The sequence below is a fragment of the Bombus vancouverensis genome, chromosome 9 (genome assembly GCF_051014615.1).
Source record: "Bombus vancouverensis nearcticus chromosome 9, iyBomVanc1_principal, whole genome shotgun sequence".
Classification (NCBI taxonomy): Eukaryota; Metazoa; Arthropoda; class Insecta; order Hymenoptera; family Apidae; genus Bombus; species Bombus vancouverensis.
The window spans coordinates 3,482,508-3,506,091 of record NC_134919.1 but is presented as its reverse complement, the minus strand read 5'-3'; positions in this window follow the sequence as shown (position 1 = coordinate 3,506,091).

Below are 23,584 nucleotides of genomic sequence, written 5' to 3'. Positions count from 1 at the left end.
GTATTACGTTATATGGTATAACGAAATGACGTTTTACGTTATATGGTATTACGTTATAACGTATTACGTTATATGATATTACGTTATAACGTATTACGTTATATGGTATAACGTCATAACGTATTACGTTATATGGTATTACGTTATCACGTATTACGTTATATGGTATAACGTTATAACGTATTACGTTATATGGTATAACGTTTTAACGTATTACGTTATATGGTATAACGTTATCACGTATTACGTTATATGGTATAACGTTATAACGTATTACGTTATATGGTATTACGTTATAACGTATTACGCTATAACGTATTACGTTATATGGTATAACGTTATAACGTATTACGTTATATGGTATAACGTTATAACGTATTACGTTATATGGTATAACGTTATAACGTATTACGTTATATGGTATAACGTTAGCACGTATTACGTTATATGGTATAACGTTATAACATATTACGTTATATGGTATTACGTTATAACGTATTACGTTATATGGTATAACGAAATGACGTTTTATGTTATATGGTATTACGTTATAACGTATTACGTTATATGGTATTACGTTATAACGTATTACGTTATATGGTATAACGTCATAACGCATTACGTTATATGGTATAACGTCATAACGGATTACGTTATATGGTATTACGTTATCACGCATTACGTTATATGGTATAACGTTATAACGTATTACGTTATATGGTATAACGTTTTAACGTATTACGTTATATGGTATAACGTTATCACGTATTACGTTATATGGTATAACGTTATAACGTATTACGTTATATGGTATATCGTTATAACGTATTACGTTATATGGTATAACGTTATACCGTATTACGTTATATGGTATAACGAAATGACGTTTTACGTTATATGGTATTACGTTATAACGTATTACGTTATATGGTATAACGTTATCACGTATTACGTTATATGGCATTACGTTATAACGTATTACGTTATATGGGATAACGAAATGACGTTTTACGTTATATGGTATAACGTTATAACGTATTACGTTATATGGTATTACGTTTTAACGTATTACGTTATATGGTATAACGAAATGACGTTTTACGTTATATGGTATTACGTTATAACGTATTACGTTATATGGTATAACGTTATCACGTATTACGTTATATGGTATAACGTTATAACGTACTACGTTATATGGTATATCGTTATAACGTACTACGTTATATGGTATATCGCTATAACGTATTACGTTATATGGTATAACGTTATCACGTATTACGTTATATGGTATAACGTTATAATGTATTACGTTATATGGTATTACGTTATAACGTATTACGTTATATGGTATAACGTTATAACGTATTACGTTATATGGTATAACGTTTTAACGTATTACGTAATATGGTATAACGTTATCACGTATTACGTTATATGGTATAACGTTATAACGTATTACGTTATATGGTATAACGAAATGACGTTTTACGTTATATGGTATTACGTTATAACGTATTACGTTATATGGTATAACGTTATCACGTATTACGTTATATGGTATAACGTTATAACGTATTACGTTATATGGTATTACGTTATAACGTATTACGTTATATGGTATAACGTTATAACGAGTTACGTTATATGGAATAACGTTATAACGAATTACGTTATATGGCATTACGTTATAACGCATTACGTTAGATGGTATAACGTTATAACGATTTACGTTATATGGTATAACGTTATAACGTATTACGTTATATGGTATAACGTTATAACGTACTACGTTATATGGTATATCGTTATAACGTATTACGTTATATGGTATAACGTTATACCGTATTACGTTATATGGTATAACGTTATAACGTATTACGTTATATGGAATAACGTTATAACGTATTACGTTATATGGTATAACGTTATAACGTATTACGTTATATGGTATATCGTTATAACGTATTACGTTATATGGTATAACATTATACCGTATTACGTTATATGGTATAACGAAATGAGGTTTTACGTTATATGGTATTACGTTATAACGTACTACGTTATATGATATTACGTTATAACGTATTACGTTATATGGTATAACGTCATAACGTATTACGTTATATGGTATTACGTTATCACGTATTACGTTATATGGTATAACGTTATAACGTATTTCGTTATATGGTATAACGTTTTAACGTATTACGTTATATGGTATAACGTTATCACGTATTACGTTATATGGTATAACGTTATAACGTATTACGTTATATGGTATTACGTTATAACGTATTACGTTATATGGTATAACGTTATAACGTATTACGTTATATGGTATAACGTTATAACGTGTTACGTTATATGGTATTACGTTATAACGTATTACGTTATATGGTATAACGTTATAACGTGTTACGTTATATGGAATAACGTTATAACGAATTACGTTATATGGCATTACGTTATAACGTATTACGTTATATGGTATAACGTTATAACGTATTACGTTATATGGTATAACGTTATAACGTATTACGTTATATGGTATAACGTTATAACGTACTACGTTATATGGTATAACGTTATAACGTACTACGTTATATGGTATATCGTTATAACGTATTACGTTATATGGTATAACGTTATACCGTATTACGTTATATGGTATAACGTTATAACGTATTACGTTATATGGTATAACGTTATAACGTATTACGTTATATGGTATATCGTTATAGCGTATTACGTTATATGGTATAACGATATACCGTATTACGTTATATGGTATAACGAAATGACGTTTTACGTTATATGGTATTACGTTATAACGTATTACGTTATATGATATTACGTTATAACGTATTACGTTATATGGTATAACGTCATAACGTATTACGTTATATGGTATTACGTTATCACGTATTACGTTATATGGTATAACGTTATAACGTATTACGTCATATGGTATAACGTTTTAACGTATTACGTTATATGGTATAACGTTATCACGTATTACGTTATATGGTATAACGTTATAACGTATTACGTTATATGGTATAACGTTATAACGTATTACGTTATATGGTATAACGTTATAACGTATTACGTTATATGGTATAACGTTATAACGTATTACGTTATATGGTATAACGTCATAACGTATTACGTTATATGGTATTACGTTATCACGTATTACGTTATATGGTATAACGTTATAACGTATTACGTTATATGGTATAACGTTTTAACGTATTACGTTATATGGTATAACGTTATCACGTATTCCGTTATATGGTATAACGTTATAACGTATTACGTTATATGGTATAACGTTTTAACGTATTACGTTATATGGTATAACGTTAGCACGTATTACGTTATATGGTATAACGTTATAACATATTACGTTATATGGTATTACGTTATAACGTATTACGTTATATGGTATAACGAAATGACGTTTTATGTTATATGGTATTACGTTATAACGTATTACGTTATATGGTATTACGTTATAACGTATTACGTTATATGGTATAACGTCATAACGCATTACGTTATATGGTATAACGTCATAACGGATTACGTTATATGGTATTACGTTATCACGCATTACGTTATATGGTATAACGTTATAACGTATTACGTTATATGGTATAACGTTTTAACGTATTACGTTATATGGTATAACGTTATCACGTATTACGTTATATGGTATAACGTTATAACGTATTACGTTATATGGTATTACGTTATAACGTATTACGTTATATGGTATAACGTTATCACGTATTACGTTATATGGCATTACGTTATAACGTATTACGTTATATGGGATAACGAAATGACGTTTTACGTTATATGGTATAACGTTATAACGTATTACGTTATATGGTATAACGTTATCACGTATTACGTTATATGGTATAACGTTATAACGTACTACGTTATATGGTATATCGTTATAACGTACTACGTTATATGGTATATCGCTATAACGTATTACGTTATATGGTATAACGTTATACCGTATTACGTTATATGGCATTACGTTATAACGTATTACGTTATATGGTATAACGAAATGACGTTTTACGTTATATGGTATTACGTTATAACGTATTACGTTATATGGTATAACGTTATCACGTACTACGTTATATGGTATAACGTTATAACGTACTACGTTATATGGTATATCGTTATAACGTACTACGTTATATGGTATATCGCTATAACGTATTACGTTATATGGTATAACGTTATACCGTATTACGTTATATGGTATAACGTTATAACGTATTACGTTATATGGTATAACGTTATAACGTATTACGTTATATGGTATATCGTTATAATGTATTACGTTATATGGTATAACGTTATACCGTATTACGTTATATGGTATAACGAAATGACGTTTTACGTTATATGGTATTACGTTATAACGTATTACGTTATATGGTATTACGTTATAACGTATTACGTTATATGGTATAACGTCATAACGTATTACGTTATATGGTATTACGTTATCACGTATTACGTTATATGGTATAACGTTATAACGTATTACGTTATATGGTATAACGTTTTAACGTATTACGTTATATGGTATAACGTTATAACGTATTACGTTATATGGTATAACGTTATAACGTATTACGTTATATGGTATAACGTCATAACGTATTACGTTATATGGTATAACGTTATAACGTATTACGTTATATGGTATAACGTTATACCGTATTACGTTATATGGTATATCGTTATAACGAATTACGTTATATGGTATAACGTTATACCGTATTACGTTATATGGTATAACGTTATAACGAATTACGTTATATGGTATAACGTTATAACGTATTACGTTATATGGTATAACGTTATAACGTATTACGTTATATGGTATATCGTTATAGCGTATTACGTTATATGGTATAACGATATACCGTATTACGTTATATGGTATAACGAAATGACGTTTTACGTTATATGGTATTACGTTATAACGTATTACGTTATATGATATTACGTTATAACGTATTACGTTATATGGTATAACGTCATAACGTATTACGTTATATGGTATTACGTTATCACGTATTACGTTATATGGTATAACGTTATAACGTATTACGTTATATGGTATAACGTTTTAACGTATTACGTTATATGGTATAACGTTATCACGTATTACGTTATATGGTATAACGTTATAACGTATTACGTTATATGGTATAACGTTATAACGTATTACGTTATATGGTATAACGTTATAACGTATTACGTTATATGGTATAACGTTATAACGTATTACGTTATATGGTATAACGTCATAACATATTACGTTATATGGTATTACGTTATCACGTATTACGTTATATGGTATAACGTTATAACGTATTACGTTATATGGTATAACGTTTTAACGTATTACGTTATATGGTATAACGTTATCACGTATTCCGTTATATGGTATAACGTTATAACGTATTACGTTATATGGTATAACGTTTTAACGTATTACGTTATATGGTATAACGTTATAACGTATTACGTTATATGGTATAACGTTATAACGTATTACGTTATATGGTATAACGTCATAACGTATTACGTTATATGGTATAACGTTATAACGTATTACGTTATATGGTATAACGTTATAACGTACTACGTTATATGGTATATCGTTATAACGTATTACGTTATATGGTATAACGTTATACCGTATTACGTTATATGGTATAACGTTATAACGAATTACGTTATATGGTATAACGTTATAACGTATTACGTTATATGGTATAACGTTATAACGTATTACGTTATATGGTATATCGTTATAGCGTATTACGTTATATGGTATAACGATATACCGTATTACGTTATATGGTATAACGAAATGACGTTTTACGTTATATGGTATTACGTTATAACGTATTACGTTATATGATATTACGTTATAACGTATTACGTTATATGGTATAACGTCATAACGTATTACGTTATATGGTATTACGTTATCACGTATTACGTTATATGGTATAACGTTATAACGTATTACGTTATATGGTATAACGTTTTAACGTATTACGTTATATGGTATAACGTTATCACGTATTACGTTATATGGTATAACGTTATAACGTATTACGTTATATGGTATAACGTTATAACGTATTACGTTATATGGTATAACGTTATAACGTATTACGTTATATGGTATAACGTTATAACGTATTACGTTATATGGTATAACGTCATAACGTATTACGTTATATGGTATTACGTTATCACGTATTACGTTATATGGTATAACGTTATAACGTATTACGTTATATGGTATAACGTTTTAACGTATTACGTTATATGGTATAACGTTATCACGTATTCCGTTATATGGTATAACGTTATAACGTATTACGTTATATGGTATAACGTTTTAACGTATTACGTTATATGGTATAACGTTAGCACGTATTACGTTATATGGTATAACGTTATAACATATTACGTTATATGGTATTACGTTATAACGTATTACGTTATATGGTATAACGAAATGACGTTTTATGTTATATGGTATTACGTTATAACGTATTACGTTATATGGTATAACGTTATCACGTATTACGTTATATGGTATAACGTTATAACGTATTACGTTATATGGTATTACGTTATAACGTATTACGTTATATGGTATAACGTTATCACGTATTACGTTATATGGCATTACGTTATAACGTATTACGTTATATGGGATAACGAAATGACGTTTTACGTTATATGGTATAACGTTATAACGTATTACGTTATATGGTATAACGTTATCACGTATTACGTTATATGGTATAACGTTATAACGTACTACGTTATATGGTATATCGTTATAACGTATATACGTTATATGGTATATCGCTATAACGTATTACGTTATATGGTATAACGTTATACCGTATTACGTTATATGGCATTACGTTATAACGTATTACGTTATATGGTATAACGAAATGACGTTTTACGTTATATGGTATTACGTTATAACGTATTACGTTATATGGTATAACGTTATCACGTATTACGTTATATGGTATAACGTTATAACGTACTACGTTATATGGTATATCGTTATAACGTAATACGTTATATGGTATATCGCTATAACGTATTACGTTATATGGTATAACGTTATACCGTATTACGTTATATGGTATAACGTTATAACGTATTACGTTATATGGTATAACGTTATAACGTATTACGTTATATGGTATATCGTTATAATGTATTACGTTATATGGTATAACGTTATACCGTATTACGTTATATGGTATAACGTTTTAACGTATTACGTTATATGGTATAACGTTATAACGTATTACGTTATATGGTATAACGTTATAACGTATTACGTTATATGGTATAACGTTATAACGTACTACGTTATATGGTATATCGTTATAACGTATTACGTTATATGGTATAACGTTATACCGTATTACGTTATATGGTATAACGTTATAACGAATTACGTTATATGGTATAACGTTATAACGTATTACGTTATATGGTATAACGTTATAACGTATTACGTTATATGGTATATCGTTATAACGTATTACGTTATATGGTATAACGATATACCGTATTACGTTATATGGTATAACGAAATGACGTTTTACGTTATATGGTATTACGTTATAACGTATTACGTTATATGATATTACGTTATAACGTATTACGTTATATGGTATAACGTCATAACGTATTACGTTATATGGTATTACGTTATCACGTATTACGTTATATGGTATAACGTTATAACGTATTACGTTATATGGTATAACGTTTTAACGTATTACGTTATATGGTATAACGTTATCACGTATTACGTTATATGGTATAACGTTATAACGTATTACGTTATATGGTATTACGTTATAACGTATTACGTTATAACGTATTACGTTATATGGTATAACGTTATAACGTATTACGTTATATGGTATAACGTTATAACGTATTACGTTATATGGTATAACGTTATAACGTATTACGTTATATGGTATAACGTCATAACGTATTACGTTATATGGTATTACGTTATCACGTATTACGTTATATGGTATAACGTTATAACGTATTACGTTATATGGTATAACGTTTTAACGTATTACGTTATATGGTATAACGTTATAACGTATTACGTTATATGGTATAACGTTATCACGTATTACGTTATATGGCATTACGTTATAACGTATTACGTTATATGGTATAACGTTATAACGTATTACGTTATATGGTATAACGTTATAACGTATTACGTTATATGGTATATCGTTATAATGTATTACGTTATATGGTATAACGTTATACCGTATTACGTTATATGGTATAACGAAATGACGTTTTACGTTATATGGTATTACGTTATAACGTATTACGTTATATGGTATTACGTTATAACGTATTACGTTATATGGTATAACGTCATAACGGATTACGTTATATGGTATTACGTTATCACGCATTACGTTATATGGTATAACGTTATAACGTATTACGTTATATGGTATAACGTTTTAACGTATTACGTTATATGGTATAACGTTATCACGTATTACGTTATATGGTATAACGTTATAACGTATTACGTTATATGGTATATCGTTATAACGTATTACGTTATATGGTATAACGTTATACCGTATTACGTTATATGGTATAACGAAATGACGTTTTACGTTATATGGTATTACGTTGTAACGTATTACGTTATATGGTATATCGTTATCACGTATTACGTTATATGGCATTACGTTATAACGTATTACGTTATATGGGATAACGAAATGACGTTTTACGTTATATGGTATAACGTTATAACGTATTACGTTATATGGTATTACGTTTTAACGTATTACGTTATATGGTATAACGAAATGACGTTTTACGTTATATGGTATTACGTTATAACGTATTACGTTATATGGTATAACGTTATCACGTATTACGTTATATGGTATAACGTTATCACGTATTACGTTATATGGTATAACGTTATAACGTACTACGTTATATGGTATATCGTTATAACGTACTACGTTATATGGTATATCGCTATAACGTATTACGTTATATGGTATAACGTTATCACGTATTACGTTATATGGTATAACGTTATAATGTATTACGTTATATGGTATTACGTTATAACGTATTACGTTATATGGTATAACGTTATAACGTATTACGTTATATGGTATAACGTTTTAACGTATTACGTAATATGGTATAACGTTATCACGTATTACGTTATATGGTATAACGTTATAACGTATTACGTTATATGGTATAACGAAATGACGTTTTACGTTATATGGTATTACGTTATAACGTATTACGTTATATGGTATAACGTTATCACGTATTACGTTATATGGTACAACGTTATAACGTATTACGTTATATGGCATTACGTTATAACGCATTACGTTAGATGGTATAACGTTATAACGATTTACGTTATATGGTATAACGTTATAACGTATCACGTTATATGGTATAACGTTATAACGTACTACGTTATATGGTATATCGTTATAACGTATTACGTTATATGGTATAACGTTATACCGTATTACGTTATATGGTATAACGTTATAACGTATTACGTTATATGGAATAACGTTATAACGTATTACGTTATATGGTATAACGTTATAACGTATTACGTTATATGGTATATCGTTATAACGTATTACGTTATATGGTATAACATTATACCGTATTACGTTATATGGTATAACGAAATGAGGTTTTACGTTATATGGTATTGCGTTATAACGTATTACGTTATATGATATTACGTTATAACGTATTACGTTATATGGTATAACGTCATAACGTATTACGTTATATGGTATTACGTTATCACGTATTACGTTATATGGTATAACGTTATAACGTATTTCGTTATATGGTATAACGTTTTAACGTATTACGTTATATGGTATAACGTTATCACGTATTACGTTATATGGTATAACGTTATAACGTATTACGTTATATGGTATTACGTTATAACGTATTACGTTATATGGTATAACGTTATAACGTATTACGTTATATGGTATAACGTTATAACGTGTTACGTTATATGGTATTACGTTATAACGTATTACGTTATATGGTATAACGTTATAACGTGTTACGTTATATGGAATAACGTTATAACGAATTACGTTATATGGCATTACGTTATAACGTATTACGTTATATGGTATAACGTTATAACGTATTACGTTATATGGTATAACGTTATAACGTATTACGTTATATGGTATAACGTTATAACGAATTACGTTATATGGTATAACGTTATAACGTATTACGTTATATGGTATAACGTTATAACGTATTACGTTATATGGTATATCGTTATAGCGTATTACGTTATATGGTATAACGATATACCGTATTACGTTATATGGTATAACGAAATGACGTTTTACGTTATATGGTATAACGTTTTAACGTATTACGTTATATGGTATAACGTTATCACGTATTACGTTATATGGTATAACGTTATAACGTATTACGTTATATGGTATAACGTTATAACGTATTACGTTATATGGTATAACGTTATAACGTATTACGTTATATGGTATAACGTTATAACGTATTACGTTATATGGTATAACGTCATAACGTATTACGTTATATGGTATTACGTTATCACGTATTACGTTATATGGTATAACGTTATAACGTATTACGTTATATGGTATAACGTTTTAACGTATTACGTTATATGGTATAACGTTATCACGTATTCCGTTATATGGTATAACGTTATAACGTATTACGTTATATGGTATAACGTTTTAACGTATTACGTTATATGGTATAACGTTAGCACGTATTACGTTATATGGTATAACGTTATAACATATTACGTTATATGGTATTACGTTATAACGTATTACGTTATATGGTATAACGAAATGACGTTTTATGTTATATGGTATTACGTTATAACGTATTACGTTATATGGTATTACGTTATAACGTATTACGTTATATGGTATAACGTCATAACGCATTACGTTATACGGTATAACGTCATAACGGATTACGTTATATGGTATTACGTTATCACGCATTACGTTATATGGTATAACGTTATAACGTATTACGTTATATGGTATAACGTTTTAACGTATTACGTTATATGGTATAACGTTATCACGTATTACGTTATATGGTATAACGTTATAACGTATTACGTTATATGGTATATCGTTATAACGTATTACGTTATATGGTATAACGTTATACCGTATTACGTTATATGGTATAACGAAATGACGTTTTACGTTATATGGTATTACGTTATAACGTATTACGTTATATGGTATGACGTTATCACGTATTACGTTATATGGCATTACGTTATAACGTATTACGTTATATGGGATAACGAAATGACGTTTTACGTTATATGGTATAACGTTATAACGTATTACGTTATATGGTATTACGTTTTAACGTATTACGTTATATGGTATAACGAAATGACGTTTTACGTTATATGGTATTACGTTATAACGTATTACGTTATATGGTATAACGTTATCACGTATTACGTTATATGGTATAACGTCATAACGTATTACGTTATATGGTATAACGTTATAACGTATTACGTTATATGGTATAACGTTATAACGTACTACGTTATATGGTATATCGTTATAACGTATTACGTTATATGGTATAACGTTATACCGTATTACGTTATATGGTATAACGTTATAACGAATTACGTTATATGGTATAACGTTATAACGTATTACGTTATATGGTATAACGTTATAACGTATTACGTTATATGGTATATCGTTATAGCGTATTACGTTATATGGTATAACGATATACCGTATTACGTTATATGGTATAACGAAATGACGTTTTACGTTATATGGTATTACGTTATAACGTATTACGTTATATGATATTACGTTATAACGTATTACGTTATATGGTATAACGTCATAACGTATTACGTTATATGGTATTACGTTATCACGTATTACGTTATATGGTATAACGTTATAACGTATTACGTTATATGGTATAACGTTTTAACGTATTACGTTATATGGTATAACGTTATCACGTATTACGTTATATGGTATAACGTTATAACGTATTACGTTATATGGTATAACGTTATAACGTATTACGTTATATGGTATAACGTTATAACGTATTACGTTATATGGTATAACGTTATAACGTATTACGTTATATGGTATAACGTCATAACGTATTACGTTATATGGTATTACGTTATCACGTATTACGTTATATGGTATAACGTTATAACGTATTACGTTATATGGTATAACGTTTTAACGTATTACGTTATATGGTATAACGTTATCACGTATTCCGTTATATGGTATAACGTTATAACGTATTACGTTATATGGTATAACGTTTTAACGTATTACGTTATATGGTATAACGTTAGCACGTATTACGTTATATGGTATAACGTTATAACATATTACGTTATATGGTATTACGTTATAACGTATTACGTTATATGGTATAACGAAATGACGTTTTATGTTATATGGTATTACGTTATAACGTATTACGTTATATGGTATTACGTTATAACGTATTACGTTATATGGTATAACGTCATAACGCATTACGTTATATGGTATAACGTCATAACGGATTACGTTATATGGTATTACGTTATCACGCATTACGTTATATGGTATAACGTTATAACGTATTACGTTATATGGTATTACGTTTTAACGTATTACGTTATATGGTATAACGTTATCACGTATTACGTTATATGGTATAACGTTATAACGTATTACGTTATATGGTATTACGTTATAACGTATTACGTTATATGGTATAACGTTATCACGTATTACGTTATATGGCATTACGTTATAACGTATTACGTTATATGGGATAACGAAATGACGTTTTACGTTATATGGTATAACGTTATAACGTATTACGTTATATGGTATAACGTTATCACGTATTACGTTATATGGTATAACGTTATAACGTACTACGTTATATGGTATATCGTTATAACGTATATACGTTATATGGTATATCGCTATAACGTATTACGTTATATGGTATAACGTTATACCGTATTACGTTGTATGGCATTACGTTATAACGTATTACGTTATATGGTATAACGAAATGACGTTTTACGTTATATGGTATTACGTTATAACGTATTACGTTATATGGTATAACGTTATCACGTATTACGTTATATGGTATAACGTTATAACGTACTACGTTATATGGTATATCGTTATAACGTAATACGTTATATGGTATATCGCTATAACGTATTACGTTATATGGTATAACGTTATACCGTATTACGTTATATGGTATAACGTTATAACGTATTACGTTATATGGTATAACGTTATAACGTATTACGTTATATGGTATATCGTTATAATGTATTACGTTATATGGTATAACGTTATACCGTATTACGTTATATGGTATAACGAAATGACGTTTTACGTTATATGGTATTACGTTATAACGTATTACGTTATATGGTATTACGTTATAACGTATTACGTTATATGGTATAACGTCATAACGTATTACGTTATATGGTATTACGTTATCACGTATTACGTTATATGGTATAACGTTATAACGTATTACGTTATATGGTATAACGTTTTAACGTATTACGTTATATGGTATAACGTTATAACGTATTACGTTATATGGTATAACGTTATAACGTATTACGTTATATGGTATAACGTTATAACGTACTACGTTATATGGTATATCGTTATAACGTATTACGTTATATGGTATAACGTTATACCGTATTACGTTATATGGTATAACGTTATAACGAATTACGTTATATGGTATAACGTTATAACGTATTACGTTATATGGTATAACGTTATAACGTATTACGTTATATGGTATATCGTTATAACGTATTACGTTATATGGTATAACGATATACCGTATTACGTTATATGGTATAACGAAATGACGTTTTACGTTATATGGTATTACGTTATAACGTATTACGTTATATGATATTACGTTATAACGTATTACGTTATATGGTATAACGTCATAACGTATTACGTTATATGGTATTACGTTATAACGTATTACGTTATATGATATTACGTTATAACGTATTACGTTATATGGTATAACGTCATAACGTATTACGTTATATGGTATTACGTTATCACGTATTACGTTATATGGTATAACGTTATAACGTATTACGTTATATGGTATAACGTTTTAACGTATTACGTTATATGGTATAACGTTATAACGTATTACGTTATATGGTATAACGTTATCACGTATTACGTTATATGGCATTACGTTATAACGTATTACGTTATATGGTATAACGTTATAACGTATTACGTTATATGGTATAACGTTATAACGTATTACGTTATATGGTATATCGTTATAATGTATTACGTTATATGGTATAACGTTATACCGTATTACGTTATATGGTATAACGAAATGACGTTTTACGTTATATGGTATTACGTTATAACGTATTACGTTATATGGTATTACGTTATAACGTATTACGTTATATGGTATAACGTCATAACGGATTACGTTATATGGTATTACGTTATCACGCATTACGTTATATGGTATAACGTTATAACGTATTACGTTATATGGTATAACGTTTTAACGTATTACGTTATATGGTATAACGTTATCACGTATTACGTTATATGGTATAACGTTATAACGTATTACGTTATATGGTATATCGTTATAACGTATTACGTTATATGGTATAACGTTATACCGTATTACGTTATATGGTATAACGAAATGACGTTTTACGTTATATGGTATTACGTTGTAACGTATTACGTTATATGGTATATCGTTATCACGTATTACGTTATATGGCATTACGTTATAACGTATTACGTTATATGGGATAACGAAATGACGTTTTACGTTATATGGTATAACGTTATAACGTATTACGTTATATGGTATTACGTTTTAACGTATTACGTTATATGGTATAACGAAATGACGTTTTACGTTATATGGTATTACGTTATAACGTATTACGTTATATGGTATAACGTTATCACGTATTACGTTATATGGTATAACGTTATCACGTATTACGTTATATGGTATAACGTTATAACGTACTACGTTATATGGTATATCGTTATAACGTACTACGTTATATGGTATATCGCTATAACGTATTACGTTATATGGTATAACGTTATCACGTATTACGTTATATGGTATAACGTTATAATGTATTACGTTATATGGTATTACGTTATAACGTATTACGTTATATGGTATAACGTTATAACGTATTACGTTATATGGTATAACGTTTTAACGTATTACGTAATATGGTATAACGTTATCACGTATTACGTTATATGGTATAACGTTATAACGTATTACGTTATATGGTATAACGAAATGACGTTTTACGTTATATGGTATTACGTTATAACGTATTACGTTATATGGTATAACGTTATCACGTATTACGTTATATGGTATAACGTTATAACGTATTACGTTATATGGCATTACGTTATAACGCATTACGTTAGATGGTATAACGTTATAACGATTTACGTTATATGGTATAACGTTATAACGTATCACGTTATATGGTATAACGTTATAACGTACTACGTTATATGGTATATCGTTATAACGTATTACGTTATATGGTATAACGTTATACCGTATTACGTTATATGGTATAACGTTATAACGTATTACGTTATATGGAATAACGTTATAACGTATTACGTTATATGGTATAACGTTATAACGTATTACGTTATATGGTATATCGTTATAACGTATTACGTTATATGGTATAACATTATACCGTATTACGTTATATGGTATAACGAAATGAGGTTTTACGTTATATGGTATAACGAAATGACGTTTTACGTTATATGGTATAACGTTATAACGTATTACGTTATATGGTATAACGTTATAACGTATTACGTTATATGGTATAACGTCATAACGTATTACGTTATATGGTATTACGTTATCACGTATTACGTTATATGGTATAACGTTATAACGTATTACGTTATATGGTATAACCTTTTAACGTATTACGTTATATGGTATAACGTTATCACGTATTCCGTTATATGGTATAACGTTATAACGTATTACGTTATATGGTATAACGTTTTAACGTATTACGTTATATGGTATAACGTTAGCACGTATTACGTTATATGGTATAACGTTATAACATATTACGTTATATGGTATTACGTTATAACGTATTACGTTATATGGTATAACGAAATGACGTTTTATGTTATATGGTATTACGTTATAACGTATTACGTTATATGGTATTACGTTATAACGTATTACGTTATATGGTATAACGTCATAACGCATTACGTTATATGGTATAACGTCATAACGGATTACGTTATATGGTATTACGTTATCACGCATTACGTTATATGGTATAACGTTATAACGTATTACGTTATATGGTATAACGTTTTAACGTATTACGTTATATGGTATAACGTTATCACGTATTACGTTATATGGTATAACGTTATAACGTATTACGTTATATGGTATATCGTTATAACGTATTACGTTATATGGTATAACGTTATACCGTATTACGTTATATGGTATAACGAAATGACGTTTTACGTTATATGGTATTACGTTATAACGTATTACGTTATATGGTATAACGTTATCACGTATTACGTTATATGGCATTACGTTATAACGTATTACGTTATATGGGATAACGAAATGACGTTTTACGTTATATGGTATAACGTTATAACGTATTACGTTATATGGTATTACGTTTTAACGTATTACGTTATATGGTATAACGAAATGACGTTTTACGTTATATGGTATTACGTTATAACGTATTACGTTATATGGTATAACGTTATCACGTATTACGTTATATGGTATAACGTTATAACGTACTACGTTATATGGTATATCGTTATAACGTACTACGTTATATGGTATATCGCTATAACGTATTACGTTATATGGTATAACGCTATACCGTATTACGTTATATGGTATAACGTTATAACGTATTACGTTATATGGTATAACGTTATAACGTATTACGTTATATGGTATATCGTTATAATGTATTACGTTATATGGTATAACGTTATACCGTATTACGTTATATGGTATAACGAAATGACGTTTTACGTTATATGGTATTACGTTATAACGTATTACGTTATATGGTATTACGTTATAACGTATTACGTTATATGGTATATCGTCATAACGTATTACGTTATATGGTATTACGTTATCACGTATTACGTTATATGGTATAACGTTATAACGTATTACGTTATATGGTATAACGTTTTAACGTATTACGTTATATGGTATAACGTTATCACGTATTACGTTATATGGTATAACGTTATAATGTATTACGTTATATGGTATTACGTTATAACGTATTACGTTATATGGTATAACGTTATAACGTATTACGTTATATGGTATAACGTTTTAACGTATTACGAAATATGGTATAACGTTATCACGTATTACGTTATATGGCATAACGTTATAACGTATTACGTTATATGGTATAACGAAATGACGTTTTACGTTATATGGTATTACGTTATAACGTATTACGTTATATGGTATAACGTTATCACGTATTACGTTATATGGTATAACGTCATAACGTATTACGTTATATGGTATAACGTTATAACGTATTACGTTATATGGTATAACGTTATACCGTATTACGTTATATGGTATATCGTTATAACGAATTACGTTATATGGTATAACGTTATACCGTATTACGTTATATGGTATAACGTTATAACGAATTACGTTATATGGTATAACGTTATAACGTATTACGTTATATGGTATAACGTTATAACCTATTACGTTATATGGTATATCGTTATAGCGTATTACGTTATATGGTATAACGATATACCGTATTACGTTATATGGTATAACGAAATGACGTTTTACGTTATATGGTATTACGTTATAACGTATTACGTTATATGATATTACGTTATAACGTATTACGTTATATGGTATAACGTCATAACGTATTACGTTATATGGTATTACGTTATCACGTATTACGTTATATGGTATAACGTTATAACGTATTACGTTATATGGTATAACGTTTTAACGTATTACGTTATATGGTATAACGTTATCACGTATTACGTTATATGGTATAACGTTATAACGTATTACGTTATATGGTATAACGTTATAACGTATTACGTTATATGGTATAACGTTATAACGTATTACGTTATATGGTATAACGTTATAACGTATTACGTTATATGGTATAACGTCATAACGTATTACGTTATATGGTATTAAGTTATCACGTATTACGTTATATGGTATAACGTTATAACGTATTACGTTATATGGTATAACGTTTTAACGTATTACGTTATATGGTATAACGTTATCACGTATTCCGTTATATGGTATAACGTTATAACGTATTACGTTATATGGTATAACGTTTTAACGTATTACGTTATATGGTATAACGTTATAACGTATTACGTTATATGGTATAACGTTATAACGTATTACGTTATATGGTATAACGTCATAACGTATTACGTTATATGGTATAACGTTATAACGTATTACGTTATATGGTATAACGTTATAACGTACTACGTTATATGGTATATCGTTATAACGTATTACGTTATATGGTATAACGTTATACCGTATTACGTTATATGGTATAACGTTATAACGAATTACGTTATATGGTATAACGTTATAACGTATTACGTTATATGGTATAACGTTATAACGTATTACGTTATATGGTATATCGTTATAGCGTATTACGTTATATGGTATAACGATATACCGTATTACGTTATATGGTATAACGAAATGACGTTTTACGTTATATGGTATTACGTTATAACGTATTACGTTATATGATATTACGTTATAACGTATTACGTTATATGGTATAACGTCATAACGTATTACCTTATATGGTATTACGTTATCACGTATTACGTTATATGGTATAACGTTATAACGTATTACGTTATATGGTATAACGTTTTAACGTATTACGTTATATGGTATAACGTTATCACGTATTACGTTATATGGTATAACGTTATAACGTATTACGTTATATGGTATAACGTTATAACGTATTACGTTATATGGTATAACGTTATAACGTATTACGTTATATGGTATAACGTTATAACGTATTACGTTATATGGTATAACGTCATAACGTATTACGTTATATGGTATTACGTTATCACGTATTACGTTATATGGTATAACGTTATAACGTATTACGTTATATGGTATAACGTTTTAACGTATTACGTTATATGGTATAACGTTATCACGTATTCCGTTATATGGTATAACGTTATAACGTATTACGTTATATGGTATAACGTTTTAACGTATTACGTTATATGGTATAACGTTAGCACGTATTACGTTATATGGTATAACGTTATAACATATTACGTTATATGGTATTACGTTATAACGTATTACGTTATATGGTATAACGAAATGACGTTTTATGTTATATGGTATTACGTTATAACGTATTACGTTATATGGTATTACGTTATAACGTATTACGTTATATGGTATAACGTCATAACGCATTACGTTATATGGTATAACGTCATAACGGATTACGTTATATGGTATTACGTTATCACGCATTACGTTATATGGTATAACGTTATAACGTATTACGTTATATGGTATTACGTTTTAACGTATTACGTTATATGGTATAACGTTATCACGTATTACGTTATATGGTATAACGTTATAACGTATTACGTTATATGGTATTACGTTATAACGTATTACGTTATATGGTATAACGTTATCACGTATTACGTTATATGGCATTACGTTATAACGTATTACGTTATATGGGATAACGAAATGACGTTTTACGTTATATGGTATAACGTTATAACGTATTACGTTATATGGTATAACGTTATCACGTATTACGTTATATGGTATAACGTTATAACGTACTACGTTATATGGTATATCGTTATAACGTATATACGTTATATGGTATATCGCTATAACGTATTACGTTATATGGTATAACGTTATACCGTATTACGTTATATGGCATTACGTTATAACGTATTACGTTATATGGTATAACGAAATGACGTTTTACGTTATATGGTATTACGTTATAACGTATTACGTTATATGGTATAACGTTATCACGTATTACGTTATATGGTATAACGTTATAACGTACTACGTTATATGGTATATCGTTATAACGTAATACGTTATATGGTATATCGCTATAACGTATTACGTTATATGGTATAACGTTATACCGTATTACGTTATATGGTATAACGTTATAACGTATTACGTTATATGGTATAACGTTATAACGTATTACGTTATATGGTATATCGTTATAATGTATTACGTTATATGGTATAACGTTATACCGTATTACGTTATATGGTATAACGAAATGACGTTTTACGTTATATGGTATTACGTTATAACGTATTACGTTATATGGTATTACGTTATAACGTATTACGTTATATGGTATAACGTCATAACGTATTACGTTATATGGTATTACGTTATCACGTATTACGTTATATGGTATAACGTTATAACGTATTACGTTATATGGTATAACGTTATAACGTATTACGTTATATGGTATAACGTTTTAACGTATTACGTTATATGGTATAACGTTATCACGTATTACGTTATATGGTATAACGTTATAACGTATTACGTTATATGGTATTACGTTATAACGTATTACGTTATAACGTATTACGTTATATGGTATAACGTTATAACGTATTACGTTATATGGTATAACGTTATAACGTATTACGTTATATGGTATAACGTTATAACGTATTACGTTATATGGTATAACGTCATAACGTATTACGTTATATGGTATTACGTTATCACGTATTACGTTATATGGTATAACGTTATAACGTATTACGTTATATGGTATAACGTTATAACGTATTACGTTATATGGTATATCGTTATAACGTATTACGTTATATGGTATAACGATATACCGTATTACGTTATATGGTATAACGAAATGACGTTTTACGTTATATGGTATTACGTTATAACGTATTACGTTATATGATATTACGTTATAACGTATTACGTTATATGGTATAACGTCATAACGTATTACGTTATATGGTATTACGTTATCACGTATTACGTTATATGGTATAACGTTATAACGTATTACGTTATATGGTATAACGTTTTAACGTATTACGTTATATGGTATAACGTTATCACGTATTACGTTATATGGTATAACGTTATAACGTATTACGTTATATGGTATTACGTTATAACGTATTACGTTATAACGTATTACGTTATATGGTATAACGTTATAACGTATCACGTTATATGGTATAACGTTATAACGTATTACGTTATATGGTATAACGTTATAACGTATTACGTTATATGGTATAACGTCATAACGTATTACGTTATATGGTATTACGTTATCACGTATTACGTTATATGGTATAACGTTATAACGTATTACGTTATATGGTATAACGTTTTAACGTATTACGTTATATGGTATAACGTTATAACGTATTACGTTATATGGTATAACGTTATCACGTATTACGTTATATGGCATTACGTTATAACGTATTACGTTATATGGTATAACGTTATAACGTATTACGTTATATGGTATAACGTTATAACGTATTACGTTATATGGTATATCGTTATAATGTATTACGTTATATGGTATAACGTTATACCGTATTACGTTATATGGTATAACGAAATGACGTTTTACGTTATATGGTATTACGTTATAACGTATTACGTTATATGGTATTACGTTATAACGTATTACGTTATATGGTATAACGTCATAACGGATTACGTTATATGGTATTACGTTATCACGCATTACGTTATATGGTATAACGTTATAACGTATTACGTTATATGGTATAACGTTTTAACGTATTACGTTATATGGTATAACGTTATCACGTATTACGTTATATGGTATAACGTTATAACGTATTACGTTATATGGTATATCGTTATAACGTATTACGTTATATGGTATAACGTTATACCGTATTACGTTATATGGTATAACGAAATGACGTTTTACGTTATATGGTATTACGTTGTAACGTATTACGTTATATGGTATATCGTTATCACGTATTACGTTATATGGCATTACGTTATAACGTATTACGTTATATGGGATAACGAAATGACGTTTTACGTTATATGGTATAACGTTATAACGTATTACGTTATATGGTATTACGTTTTAACGTATTACGTTATATGGTATAACGAAATGACGTTTTACGTTATATGGTATTACGTTATAACGTATTACGTTATATGGTATAACGTTATCACGTATTACGTTATATGGTATAACGTTATCACGTATTACGTTATATGGTATAACGTTATAACGTACTACGTTATATGGTATATCGTTATAACGTACTACGTTATATGGTATATCGCTATAACGTATTACGTTATATGGTATAACGTTATCACGTATTACGTTATATGGTATAACGTTATAATGTATTACGTTATATGGTATTACGTTATAACGTATTACGTTATATGGTATAACGTTATAACGTATTACGTTATATGGTATAACGTTTTAACGTATTACGTAATATGGTATAACGTTATCACGTATTACGTTATATGGTATAACGTTATAACGTATTACGTTATATGGTATAACGAAATGACGTTTTACGTTATATGGTATTACGTTATAACGTATTACGTTATATGGTATAACGTTATCACGTATTACGTTATATGGTATAACGTTATAACGTATTACGTTATATGGCATTACGTTATAACGCATTACGTTAGATGGTATAACGTTATAACGATTTACGTTATATGGTATAACGTTATAACGTATCACGTTATATGGTATAACGTTATAACGTACTACGTTATATGGTATATCGTTATAACGTATTACGTTATATGGTATAACGTTATACCGTATTACGTTATATGGTATAACGTTATAACGTATTACGTTATATGGAATAACGTTATAACGTATTACGTTATATGGTATAACGTTATAACGTATTACGTTATATGGTATATCGTTATAACGTATTACGTTATATGGTATAACATTATACCGTATTACGTTATATGGTATAACGAAATGAGGTTTTACGTTATATGGTATTGCGTTATAACGTATTACGTTATATGATATTACGTTATAACGTATTACGTTATATGGTATAACGTCATAACG